Below are 13979 nucleotides of genomic sequence, written 5' to 3'. Positions count from 1 at the left end.
TTGAACTTTGGAAGGGGGGAGTTACAGAGGCGGCGATGGGTAGGCCAAAAAGGTTAGGTTATACGGCCACGAAGCGAAGGAACGAGATCCTCGTACGCGTTACACGGAAAGTACTGCAGAGGGAATGGGCTATCGGGAGGGAGGATCTACTCGGAGATTTACTCGAGGATTGTTTTTTGAAAAATCTATGGAGCAGACGTTCCCCACGGGCTGATTTGGCGCCATGATATGTGGTCCGTTGGATGAAGCGCGCTAATCTTGACGCATGGACGCGTCAGCTTTTGTGACCGTTCACTCTTCATGGCAACCGCGCGACTGAGCCACCATAACCCCCTGTCATGACCCCACTCCTTTCACTCTCCGCCTGCTCCTATGATTTCATGTGGCGGCTCTCCATCTCCCCGGTGATACGCACACCATCAATTGCCGGCGTCGAACTCGTCATTTCTGTCACGCCATTGCTCTAGGCTTCGAGGTATGTGCCCACCACCTTTCTGATTGCTTAGGGGGCTTGGGCTAGGGATTTGGGGGAGTGAGTGGGTTTCTTGAGGTGTAGGAGTAGTTTTTGTGTTAGGGTTAGGAACGGGCAATGTATTCAATTTTGGTTGGTGTAACTAAGTTGCCGCTAGGGCTTGTCGGGGTTGATGGTCTCACGGTTGGGTGGAGCGGCGGCGGTTGCGTTTTTTGTGGTGACATGGTTCTATGGTTCGTCCGTGGCGGTGGCGTAGTGAAATGAGGACAAAAATCCGACCAGGGGTTCCCTCTGGCGATTTTGGGGCGGCGGTCATCGGCCCATAGCAATTTCACAACGTACACTTGAAGGGGTGGGGTTGGTGGTGGCTCGCCAAATCAAGTGCGATGACACGGTTGTGAGGCCAACTCCACCGCGCGACCCCATCCTGTCCGGCCCCATCCATTTGGAGTAAAAGGGACAAACCAGAAGGTCCAGCGCGCGGGTGCAAACGGACTTTTGTCCGTTTTGTGTCTGCTTTCGACCCATCCCCGGCCCAAGTTTGCGTTGATTTTGGGATGAAACGGACAGCACGCGGACGGGCGGGACGCGCGCGCTTGTCCTCCCCTGGCCCGCCTGTCGGTGACACAAAGCAAAACCCCCCGCCCGCCCATTTGGCGCCATTTGCAGCAAACCCTCCCATGTCCCTCCCGCCACCCCCTCCCTCCCTCGTCCATGGTCAACGCCCAGCCGAATTCCGGCGGCCTGGCCGTCGACCCGCCCGAAAAGGTGAAGAAGAAGGCGGCCAAGGTGCCAAGGAAGCCACGGTCGGAGTGCACGCCGGAGGAGATCGTCAAGTTGGACGCGGAATCGGCGAAGAGGAGGGTGAGGGAGTCCTGGACTAAGGGGTCCTCGGGCGTCCGGCCTGTTATCCATGGGCTGAACTGATGGGCTGTGAAGACATGAAGACCGAAGACTATACCTGAGTCCGGATTGGACTCTCCTTAGCGTGGAAGGTAAGCTTGGTGACCGACTATGAGGATTCCTTCTTATGTAACCGACTCTATGTAAATCCTAAATCCCCTCGGTGTCTATATAAACCGGAGGGGATAGTCCGGAAAGGACACATTCATTATCATAGTCATATAGGCTAGGCTTTTAGGGTTTAGCCATCACGATCTTGTGGTGGATCAACTCTTGTAACACCCATATTCATCAATATCAATCAAGCAGGACGTAGGGTATTACCTCCATAGAGAGGGCCCGAACTTGAGTAAACATTGTGTCCCCTGTCTCTTGTTACCATCGATCCTATACGCACAGTTCGGGACCCCCTACCCGAGATCCGTCGGTTTTGACACCGACATTGGTGCTTTCATTGAGAGTTCCACTATGTCATCCACGAAAGGTTTGATGGCTCCTTCAATCATCTACAACGACGCTGTCCAAGGAGAAACCTTCCTCCCCGGACAAATTTTCGTGTTCGGTGGCTTCGTACTGCGGGCCAACTCGCTTGGCCATCTGGAGCAGATCGACAGCTACGCCCCTGGCCACCAGGTCAGGTTTGGAAGCCTGAACTACGTCACGGATATCCGTGGAGACTTGATCTTCAATTGATTTGAGACCACAGTGATCGCTCCCCCTCGCTCCGATGAACATGACCTAAATCTGTCATCGGATCACATCCAGCGGATGGTCCCTGCTGCTGCAACAGCCTTAGAACCGAAGCAAACCGTGCCATCTGAAGCCACAGAGCCCCCGGCGTTGGAGCCGCACACGGACTCGGCACCCCGTGATGTCTACGTCAATGAAACTCTGGACTCGTCTCCGGCCATGAGTTCCAAATCGGGTACGCCTGCGGACACCGAGCTGGATCGGTTATCGATTTTTGAATTTAGCATCGCAGACAACTTCCAGCACTCGCCCTTAGGTGATGTGCTAAACTCTTTAAAGAATTTGTCCTTAGAGAAGGACTCACATCCAAACTATGTTCGGTTCGAGCGAGAGGCTGATGATGGGAAATTCTGTTTCCCACCCGCCACCCACTTCATAGCCACTGTCGATGATTTAACCGACGTGCTCGATTACGGCTCCGAAGACATCGACGGTATGGACGATGATGCCGACCAGGAGCAAGGCCAAAACCCGCCATTTGCTGGATGTTGGACGCCCACCTCTTCGTACGATGTGTACATGGTCGACACACCTAAAAAAGCTAGCGATGATGACAAAGGAGATCCAGTTGCGAATAAACCTCCTGAGACATAGTCCAAGCGCCGGCACCCTAAACGCCGCTCTAAGCCTCGTCGCTCAAACGACGGGAATACTGGCACCGGAGAGAATAGCACTCCGGGCGACGCCGAAAATAACGAAGACCCTGTCGGGGCTGCATCCGAACAGGAGGAACAAGACAACGGGCATGATAACCCTGATAATCAGACCATGCCCAATGACCCAGACGATTACAGTTATCGTCCTGTCTCCGAGGATGATGAGAGCCTCGACAATGAGGACTTCATCGTACCTGAGGCACCCCTCGAGTAGGAGCGCTTCAAGCGTCAGCTAATAGCCACCCCAAGAAGCCTGAAGAAGCAGCAGCAGCAGCTTCAGGTCGATCAAGACCTGCTCATCGACAGGTGGACTGATGTCCTGACAACCGAAGAATACGGCCTCAAGCGCCCAGCCAAGAGTTACCCAAAGCATAGACTGCTACCTCAGTTCGATGAGGAGGCACTAAACCACATACCTCCCTCACGCAATGTGGACTGACCACCACGCGGTCGAGATAGTGCGGCGGACCGACCACCCCGCGGTCAGGATAAAGCGGCAACTCAGGACGAACAACAGCCCGCCCCACCACCTCGCAAAAACAGGGACAGAACAGCTCGGGACCTCACATACGACCTTCGGCAGGAGCTGGACAGGAGAGCAGAACACACCAGATCAATCTACGGATCGCGAGGACGCTTCCTATTCGGGATGACGGATACCTATTCAGGCGTGACAAACCTAGTCACACCCGGGCCGATAACCGCAGACGCACTCCATCAGAGGTGCGCCGTGATGCGGCCCGATATAGAGGCGCCGCACACCCTCTCTGCTTCACAGACGAGGTGCTGGATCATGAATTCCCCGAGGGATTCAAGCCCATCAATATTGAATCATACGACGGAACAACCGACCCCGCAGTATGGATTGAGGACTTTATTCTCCACATCCACATGGCCCGGGGAGACGACCTCCACGCCATCAAATACCTCCAACTGAAACTCCAAGGGCCAGCTAGACACTGGCTGAATAGTCTGCCCGAGAATTCCCTCGGCAGCTGGGAGGATCTGGAAGAGACCTTTCTTAACAACTTCCAAGGTACATACGTCCGGCCACCCGATGCCGATGATTTAAGCCACATAGTTCAACAACCTGGAGAATCAGCCAGAAAATTCTAGACTAGATTCCTAACCAAAAAGAACCACATCGTTGATTGTCCGGATGCTGAAGCCCTAGTGGCCTTCAAATACAGCATCCGGGATGAATGGCTAGCACGCCACCTCGGCCAAGAGAAACCGAAGTCCATTGCAGCCCTTACGGCACTCATGACCCGCTTTTGTGCGGGAGATGACAACTGGCTGGCTCGTAGCAAAAACACAGCCAGCGAAACAGGCCCCTCTGAGGCCAAGAACAGCTCCGGAAAGATCCGGCGCAACAAACACAAACGCCGAAGCAATGGCGACAACACCGATGATACCACCGTTGACGCCGGATTCAGCGGCTCCAAGTCCGGACAGCGAAAGAAGCCCTACAAACGGAACAACGAGGGTCCATCCAGCCTGGATCGCATACTCGATCGTCCGTGCCAAATACATGGTACCCCCAGAAAAACAAGCCAATCACACCAACAGAGACTGTTGGGTTTTCAAACAGGCTGGCAAGTTTAATGCCGAAAACAAAGAAAAGGGATCACAAAGTGAGGACGAGGATGAAGAGCCCCGGCAGCCGAACACCGTAGGGCAGAAGAAATCCCCCCCCCCCTCGCCTCCTCAAGTGAAAACGGTGAACATGATATACGCTACACACATCCCAAAAGGGAGCGTAAGCGAGCACTTAGGGACGTCTACGCGGTAGAGCCAGTCGCTCCAAAATTCAATCCATGGTCGTCATTCCCGATCACCTTCGATCGTCGAGATCATCCAACTAGCATCCGGCATGGCGGCTCAGCCGCACTGATCCTTGACCCAATCATCGACGGATTTCACCTAACACGAGTCCTAATGGACGGCAGTAGCAGCCTCAACCTGCTCTATCAGGATACAGTGCGGAAGATGGGCATTAATCCCTCACGAATCAAACCCACAAATACTACCTTTAAAGGAGTCATACCAGGCATTGAGGCCCGCTGCATGGGCTCAATCACGCTGGAGGTGGTATTTGGTTCCCCGGACAACTTCCGAAGCGAAGAGTTAATCTTCGATATCGTCCCCTTCCGCAGTGGCTACCACGCATTACTTGGACGAACCGCATTTGCTAGATTCAACACGGTACCATAGTATGCCTATCTCAAGCTGAAGATGCCCGGTCCGCCGGCGTCATAACAGTCAACGGAAACACAGAATGCTCCCTCCGGACAGAGGAGCACACCGCCGCCCTAGCAGCAGAGGTACAAAGCGGCCTTCTCAAGCAGTAGCATAATCTGGCTGTCGAGCCCCTAGACATCATTAAGAGGGTCCGGACCACACTGCAACAGGACAGCGCGGCTCGTCAAGAGCTTGATTAGCAATTCGGCCTCCGTCCCAATCCCGATGAGGTAGTGGCATTCATACCACGCGTCCATAACTATGCACTCAAAATTCCATGGGCAACGACGAAGGCACAAGCTATCTCGGGCACACATATAACTTTACTATCTATTTTTTCTTGTTTCAAGTTTCTCATATGGGGGTCTCCTTCGACGGCCTGATTAACGACCCCGTCAAAGGACAAACACACCGGATTGACACGGAGCACATGCGTACATGGGAAGCCCTAGAGGCTAACCATTTTCAGGACCCACGCGCAATCCGCCTTCGGGTAGGGCATGTCAAATAGCCGGTTGCTTTTTGCATTATCTTGTTACCAATGTGCATTGGACGTATAAACCCAACTATAATGGAAACAGTTCATGAGCCAAGTTCAAGGGCTCCGGACCCTATCTCTGTTTTCCCTCTGTTTTCCTTTATATTTCTTATTTCCTAGCAGCCGTACACTCTGGTACGTGTCATATTTGCCAAGGGCTCCCCATTGCCCCATGATACGGAAACAAAGCCCGAACAACCCCTAAAGATAAGTTCGGCACCCCGAATTTAGCATTATATGCATTGGCTCCAAATCATGTCTTTGGTCAATAGTTGGGTTGCCCGGTTCCTGTGCTTACTACTCTACATTCCGCTAAATTGGCTAGGGTAGTAAAGGGAGAACTACTGCGATTGTGCCCTGGCATTGACCAGACGAGCACCTCAGTAGAGAAAGCCGAAAAGTGACTAGTGACTTTCATGATACGGTGAGAGCCGGTCAGCTGTTCGAGGGTCACAAATCGTTGGAGATTTTTTCCGCATTATGCGAAAGATCGGCACTTCCCGATCATATGCTGACAGCCCCCTGGTTCGAACCAGCGGTTGCACCTATGCTTTATTATAAAACTCCTATGGCTAAGTGAGGACGTTCAAGCCGTACAGTCTGATTGCCTTGTTCATTGTGCTAAACAACTCCTTCAAGGACCATACAATTGGATCAAGATTGTTTAGATTCCATCCCGTACACCTCCATACTACTTACGTGAGGGCAGAAACCGACGACTGGCCAACCCTCAGGTTACATACAAAACGGCCGCACATGAGGAAACAATTCAAAGCATAACAATATTACATTACAAAATAGGCTTTGTTCCAGTAATACAAGGCAAAGGCAACACGCATACATTTACTCAAATACAATATCCTGCGAACATTGTGCCGCCGCAAGACGAGAACCCTCCAAGACATCCGCAAAATACAGTTCGGGTGTGCGGTGTTCCTTGCCCTCCGGTGGTCCTCTGGTCACCTCGACGGCGTTCATCTTCACCCACCACATCTTGCAATGGGCGAAGGCCATGCGCGCACCTTCAATGCAGGCCGAGCGCTTGACGACGTCCAGCCGAGGACAGGCGCTCACCATTCGCCTCACGAGTCCGAAGTAGCTGTCTGGCATAGCTTTGGCTGGCCATAGCCGGATTATGAAATCCTTCATGGCTAGTTCGGCCACCCTATGCAGCTCCACCAGCTGTTTCAGCTGATTGGTGAAGGACACGGGATGCTCTGGCGCCGCATACTGCGACCAGAATAGCTTCTTCGTAGAACCCCCTCCTCCGGCTCGGTAGAACTCCGTGGCGTCTGATACACTGTGTGGCAAATCCGCAAATGCTCCTGGGGAACTCCGAACCCGGGTTAGTAAAAGGTACTGCTTCGCCGCATACTTGCTTTGCATCTTAAATGCCTTACCCGCCGTGATCTTCTTGGCCTCCTGGATCTCCTGGAGGGCAGCCAGGGCCTCATTCCGTGCGGTCTCCGCGCTCTGACGAGCCTTGGCGAGTTCGGTCCCTTGAACCGACGCATCATGCTCCAAGGCTTCGCATTTCTTGACCGCAACCTGGAGCTCCTGCTGGATTTCTTTGACCCGGGCCTTGGACTTCTTACGAGTGGCCTGCTGCTGGACATCCTTCTCCTCGGCCTCTCCCAGGGCCTTCTTCAGGGCCTCGACCTCGGTCGCGGCTCCTGCACATATTACGACACATCGGTCAATATACAGCGCCTGTCCTTTCTAAACAAACAGCAAGTAGTCACTCACCTTACTTCTCCTGGAGCCGAACCTTGACCTCGTCGAGCTCGTTCTCGGTCCGCTCTAGCCTCTGCCTCAGCTCAGAGACTTCGACAACATGGGAGGTCGCGGCCAACAGCGACGCCTGTTCATACATACATACTATGTTAGTCTCCTACAACAGAAGAATTGATTCTATGTCCGGTTATTCCTGCCGAACACCGGACAACGTCTCAAGGGCTACTGGCTACACGGGGTTTTTCTCTTTCTTACCTCGAAACATGTCAACAAGCTGCTGCAGGCTTCGTTCAGTCCACCCTTGGTAGACTGAATCTTCTCGATCACCGCACCCATAAGGACACGGTGCTCGTCCATGACAGAGGCGCTTCAAAGCGCTTCCATCAGGTTATCCGGCGCCCCTGGGCGGACAAGGGCCACCGGTGGGAGCGGCGCATCCCCCTCCTTTAAAGGGGGCCGCTCGCCCGACTCCGGAGCCATATGGGCCTCCGGAATCGTATTCGGCTGAGGGCCAAACTGGATACGGCCCTCTACGCCAATCTCCATGGGGATCGGTTCCCTCATGTGTTCGACAATGGAGGTCTCGCCCTGTGGCGCCTCCCAGACTGCGTCCTGGGCTCCTCCCCGCTTCGGAGCGGTCCTCCGGGACAACACCTCGGTGTTGTCCCTGGCCCTGGGAGAATAAGCAGGCGGTGGCGACATGCTCGCCATCTCCGACGGAGCCAGCGGACCTCGAGATGAGGATCGCTGGGTAAGGTCGCGGGCCGGACTACAATAGCACAATTAACTATGCCATAATAATAAAGAGAAAGGGCCGGATGTGCACATGAGAGAGCCGTGTCACTTACGATGCGACCAGGGGCTTAGCGCGGGGGCGTCTCTTCGGACTGCTGTCAACCTCCCATGCGGTGTTGACCGTTGGGACGCCTTTTCCCTTCTTGGGCGTGTCCGCCTCCGGATGCGCCGAAGCCGCCCTCTTCTTCTTCCTCTCCTCAGGGGGAGGTTTTTTTTCCTCCTCCTCCTCCTCTTCCTTGCCGTTGTCCTCTGGTACAGAGGAATGGGCTTCGTTGTCTTCGGATGCCACGTCCGAAGTGCCCTTGCGACGGGGGCCGCCCTTGGCCCCCTTGGCCTTCTTCTTGGCCTTCTTCTCCGGCACCTTATAAGGCGCCGGCACCAGCATCTTCCCTAGATGCAGGATGACCGGTTCTTCAGGTAGCGGAGCCGGACAGTGGATCCGCTTCGTCCTCTGCATCCAGTCCTGAAAATGTAATAATAAGCTCAGACATCATCCTTAAAATGATTAAATTGGGGATTGATGACCCACAAGTATAGGGGATCTATCGTAGTCCTTTCGATAAGAGTGTCGAACCCAACGAGGAGCAGAAGGAAATGATAAGCGGTTTTCAGCAAGGTATTCTCTGCAAGTACTGAAATAAGTGGTAACAGATAGTTTTGTGATAAGGTAAATTATAACGAGCAACAAGTAACAAAAGTAAATAAGGTGCAGCAAGGTGGCCCAATCCTTTTTGTAGCAAAGGACAAGCCGTACAAATTCTTATATAAGGAAAAGAGCTCCCGAGGACACATGGGAATATCGTTAAGCTAGTTTTCATCACGCTCATATGATTCGCGTTCGGTACTTTGATAATTTGATATGTGGGTGGACCGGTGCTTGGGTGCTGTTCTTACTTGAACAAGCATCCCACTTATGATTAACCTCTATTGCAAGCATCCGCAATTACAACAAAAGTATTAAGGTAAACCTAACCATATCATGAAACATATGGATCCAAATCAGCCCCTTACGAAGCAACGCATAAACTAGGGTTTAAGCTTCTGTCACTCTAGCAACCCATCATCTACTTATTACTTCCCAATGCCTTCCTCTAGGCCCAAATAATGGTGAAGTGTTATGTAGTCGACGTTCACATAACACCACTAGAGGTTAGACAACATACATCTCATCAAAATATCGAACGAATACCAAATTCACATGACTACTAATAGCAAGACTTCTCCCGTGTCCTCAGGAACAAGCGTAACTACTCACAAAGCATATTCATGTTCATAATCAGAGGGGTAATAGTATGCATAAAGGATCTGAACATATGATCTTCCACCAAGTAAACCAACTAGCATCAACTACAAGGAGTAATCAACACTACTAGCAACCTACTAGCACCAATCCCGGACTTAGAGACAAGAATTGGATACAAGAGATGAACTAGGGTTTGGAGATGAGATGGTGCTGGTGAATATGTTGATGGAGATTACCCTCTCCCGATGAGAGGAGCGTTGGTGATGACGATGGTGATGATTTCCCCCTCCCGGAGGGAAGTGTCCCCGGCAGAACAACTCTGCCGGAGCCCTAGATTGGTTCCGCCAAGGTTCCGCCTCGTGGCGGCGGAGTCTCGTCCCGAAAGGTTGCTTATGATTTTTTTCTCATCGAAAGACTTCTTATAGGAGAAGATGGGCATCAGAGAGCCACCAGGGGGCCCACGAGGTAGGGGGCGCGCCTAGGGGGGAGGGGCGCGCCCCCCACCCTCGTGAGCAGGGTGTGGGCCCCCTGGCCTTCATCTTTGGCGACGATTTTTCTTTATTTATTTTAAGATATTCCGTGGAGTTTTAGAACTTTTGGAGTTGCGCAGAATAGGTCTCCAATATTTTCTCCTTTTCCAGCCAGAATTCCAGCTGCCGGCATTCCCCCTCTTCATGGTAAACCTTGTAAAATAAGAGAGAATAGCCATAAGTATTGTGACATAACGTGAAATAACAGCCCATAATGCAATAAATATTAACATAAAAGCATGACGCAAAATGGACGTATCAACTCCCCCAAGCTTAGACCTCGCTTATCCTCAAGCGAAAAGCTGATAACAATAAATATGTCCTCATGTTTAGAGGTAGAGGCGTCGATAAAAATAAAATACGGACATGAAGGCATCATGATTGTTTCATAACAGCAACATATATAGATTTGTCATATGATTACTTATGTTCAAGTGATGATCTTTTCACAATGCAAAAGTATGAATCAGAAACCTTATTAGGCGCTAACAAATTATAACCTCAGTCATTGAAGCAATTGCAATTTATCATAACATCGGAAGGATTCTATGTTAGAGCTTAAAAAGCAAGTCCACATACTCAACTATCACTTAGTCCTTCATAATTGCTAACACTCACGCAATATTGTGGTTATGAAGTTTCAATCAGACACAGAGAAAGATTGGGGCTTATAATGCTGCCTCCAAACTTATTCACCTTTGGGTGATGTCAACAATAATAGTTCATGCTAACGTACATCCAATTGGATATATATATCAGGATCACCCCACCATGAAATGCTTGCCAAAGGATAAAATGAAAAAGGGAAAGGTGAAGATTACCTTGACTCTTGCATAAGATAGAGGATAATAATAAAAGATAGGCCCTTCGCAGAGGGAAGCAGAGGTTGCCATGCGCTTTTATGGTTGGATGCACAAAATCTTAATGCAAAAGAGCGTCACTTTATATTGCCCCTTGTATGTGAACCTTTATTATGCAGTCCGTCGCTTTTATTGCGTCCACAACAAGTTCGTACAAAGCTTATTTCTCTGCACTAATAAGTCGTGCATATTTAAAGAGCAATTTTTATTGCTTGCACTGATGACAACTTACTTGAAGGATCTTACTCAATCCATAGGTAGATATGGTGGACTCTCATGGCTAAACTGGTTTAAGGGTATTTGGAAGCACAAGTAGTATCTCTACTTGGTGCTGAGAATTTGGCTAGCATGAGGGGGAAAGGCAAGCCCAACATGTTTGAATGATCCATGACAATATACTTTAACTGAGATGCAAGAAAATATAACCCATTACGTTGTCTTCCTTGTCCAACATCAACTCTTTAGCATGTCATACTTAATGAGTGCTCCCAATTATGAAAGATGTCAATGATAGTATATCTATATGTGAAACCTCTCTCTCCTTATTACTTCCTATTAATTGCCACGATGACTAAAGCTATATTTGCCAACTCCTAACAACTTTTTAATCATCATACTCTTTCTATGTGAAGTCATTACTCTCAATAAGATCAATATGAACTCTTTGTTTCTTTTTATTCTTACTTTTATTCACTCAAGATCATGGCAAGATAATCAAGCCCTTGACTCAACACTAATCTTTATTATGTATAGCTCATGGACTAGATTGCATAGAGGGATCATAAAGCAAACTTCAAAACTAGATCATGCCGTGACTTTATTCTACTAAATCAAGATACTACTAATAGGATCGAACTAAGAAAAACGGTAAAGATAGGAGTTGTGATGGTGATATGATACTGGGGCACCTCCCCCAAGCTTGGCAGTTGCCAAGGGGAGTGCCCATACCCATGTGATGAGGTCCCCTTCTTTGTTGTTGGAGGTGGAGGTGTTGTTGATGACGCAAGCTTGTCGTCCCCTTCCATGGCATAGGCTCACCCTCATAGAAGGATGATCGAGTCTCCGGAATTCTCAAATCTGCAACGGAAACAGCTCGAAACGAAAACAGGGGATATGTGCGTGATACGGGGGTCAAAACCTTAGGGAGAACATATAATGAATTTTTACTGACCAAAATACGTATTGTGCAGGAAAATGGAGTCCGGAGGGCACACGAGGTGCTCACGAGGTAGGGGGCGCGCCCAGGGGGGTAGGGCGCGCCCTCCACCCTCGTGGAGGGCTCGTGTCCTCCCTGGACTGCTACCTATTTTTCTATTTTTCTAAATATTCCAAAACGGAGAAATATTGCCTTAAAATTGTTTTGGAGTCGATTTACTTACCGTACCACATACATATTCCTTTTCGGGGTCTGGAACGTTCTGGAAAGTGTCCCTTATGTATTCCTCCGGGGTTACGGTTTCAATAACATTGGTTTCAACATTTATAGGATTACCTGAGATATAGTGCTTGATTCTTTGACCGTTTACCACCTTCGGATTTGTGCCTTCGAAATTGTTGATTTTTATGGCACCGCAACGATAGACCTCCTCGATAACGTAGGGACCTTCCCATTTAGAGAGAAGTTTTCCTGCAAAAAATCTTAAACGAGAGTTGTATAGCAATACATAATCGCCTACATTAAACTCACGCTTTTGTATCCTTTTGTCATGCCATCTTTTAACTTTTTCTTTAAACAACTTGGCATTTTCATAGGCTTGGGTTCTCCATTCATCAAGTGAGCTAATATCAAATAACCTCTTATCACCGGCAAGTTTGAAATCATAGTTAAGCTCTTTAATAGCCCAATATGCCTTATGTTCTAGTTCGAGAGGTAAGTGACATGCTTTTCCATAAACTATTTTATACAGAGACATACCCATAGGATTCTTATATGCAGTTCTATATGCCCATAATGCCTCATCAAGTTTCTTGGACCAATTCTTTCTAGACCTATTAAGAGTCTTTTGCAAAATTAATTTGAGCTCTCTATTACTCAATTCTACTTGACCACTAGACTGTGGGTGATAAGGAGATGCAATTCTATGATTAACGTCATATTTGGCAAGCATTTTACGGAAAGCACCATGAATAAAGTGTGAACCACCATCAGTCATTAAATATCTAGGGACTCCAAACCTCGGAAAAATAACTTCCTTAAGCATTTTAATAGAAGTGTTATGATCAACACTACTAGTTGGAATAGCTTCTACCCACTTAGTAACGTAATCAACAACAACTAAAATATGAGTGTATCCATTGGAGGCAGGAATGGGTCCCATATAATCAAAGCCCCAAACATCAAATGGTTCAATAACAAGTAAATAATTCATAGGCATTTCTTGACGTCTACTAATATTACCAATTCTTTGACATTCATCACAAGATAAAACAAACTTACGGGCATCCTTGAAGAGAGTAGGCCAATAAAAACCAGATTGCAATACCTTATGTGCAGTTCTATCTCCAGCGTGGTGTCCTCCATAAGCTTCAGAGTGACACTTGCGTAGGATCTGTTCCTGTTCATGCTCAGGTACACAACGTCTAATAACACCATCTACTCCTTCTTTATAAAGATGTGGGTCATCCCAAAAGTAATGTCTCAAATCATAAAAGAACTTTTTCTTTTGTTGGTATGTGAAGCTAGGTGGTATAAATTTAGCAACAATATAATTAGCATAATCAGCATACCATGGAGTGCTACGAGAAGTGCTTATGACATTTAATTGTTCATCAGGAAAGCTATCATCAATAGGTAGTGGGTCATCAAGAACAATCTCTAACCTAGATAAGTTGTCTGCAACTGGGTTCTCAGCTCCTTTTCTATCAACAATATGCAAATCAAATTCTTGCAGCAAGAGAACCCATCTAATAAGTCTAGGTTTAGCATCTTTCTTTTCCATAAGATATTTAATAGCAGCATGATTAGTGTGAATAGTTACTTTAGAATCAACAATATAGGGTCTGAATTTATCACAAGCAAACACAACTGCTAAAAGTTCCTTTTCGGTAGTAGCATAATTTCTTTGAGCATTGTCTAGAGTCTTACTAGCATAATGGATAACATTTAATTTCTTATCAACTCTTTGCCCTAGAACAACACCTACAGCATAATCACTAGCATCACACATAATTTCAAAGGGTAAATTCCAATCAGGTGGCTGAACAATAGGTGCAGAGACTAATGCTTTCTTAAGTATTTCAAATGCTTCTACACAATC

The sequence above is a fragment of the Triticum aestivum genome, chromosome 2A (assembly GCF_018294505.1).
Source record: "Triticum aestivum cultivar Chinese Spring chromosome 2A, IWGSC CS RefSeq v2.1, whole genome shotgun sequence".
Classification (NCBI taxonomy): Eukaryota; Viridiplantae; Streptophyta; class Magnoliopsida; order Poales; family Poaceae; genus Triticum; species Triticum aestivum.
Note: the sequence above shows the minus strand (reverse complement) of the source record.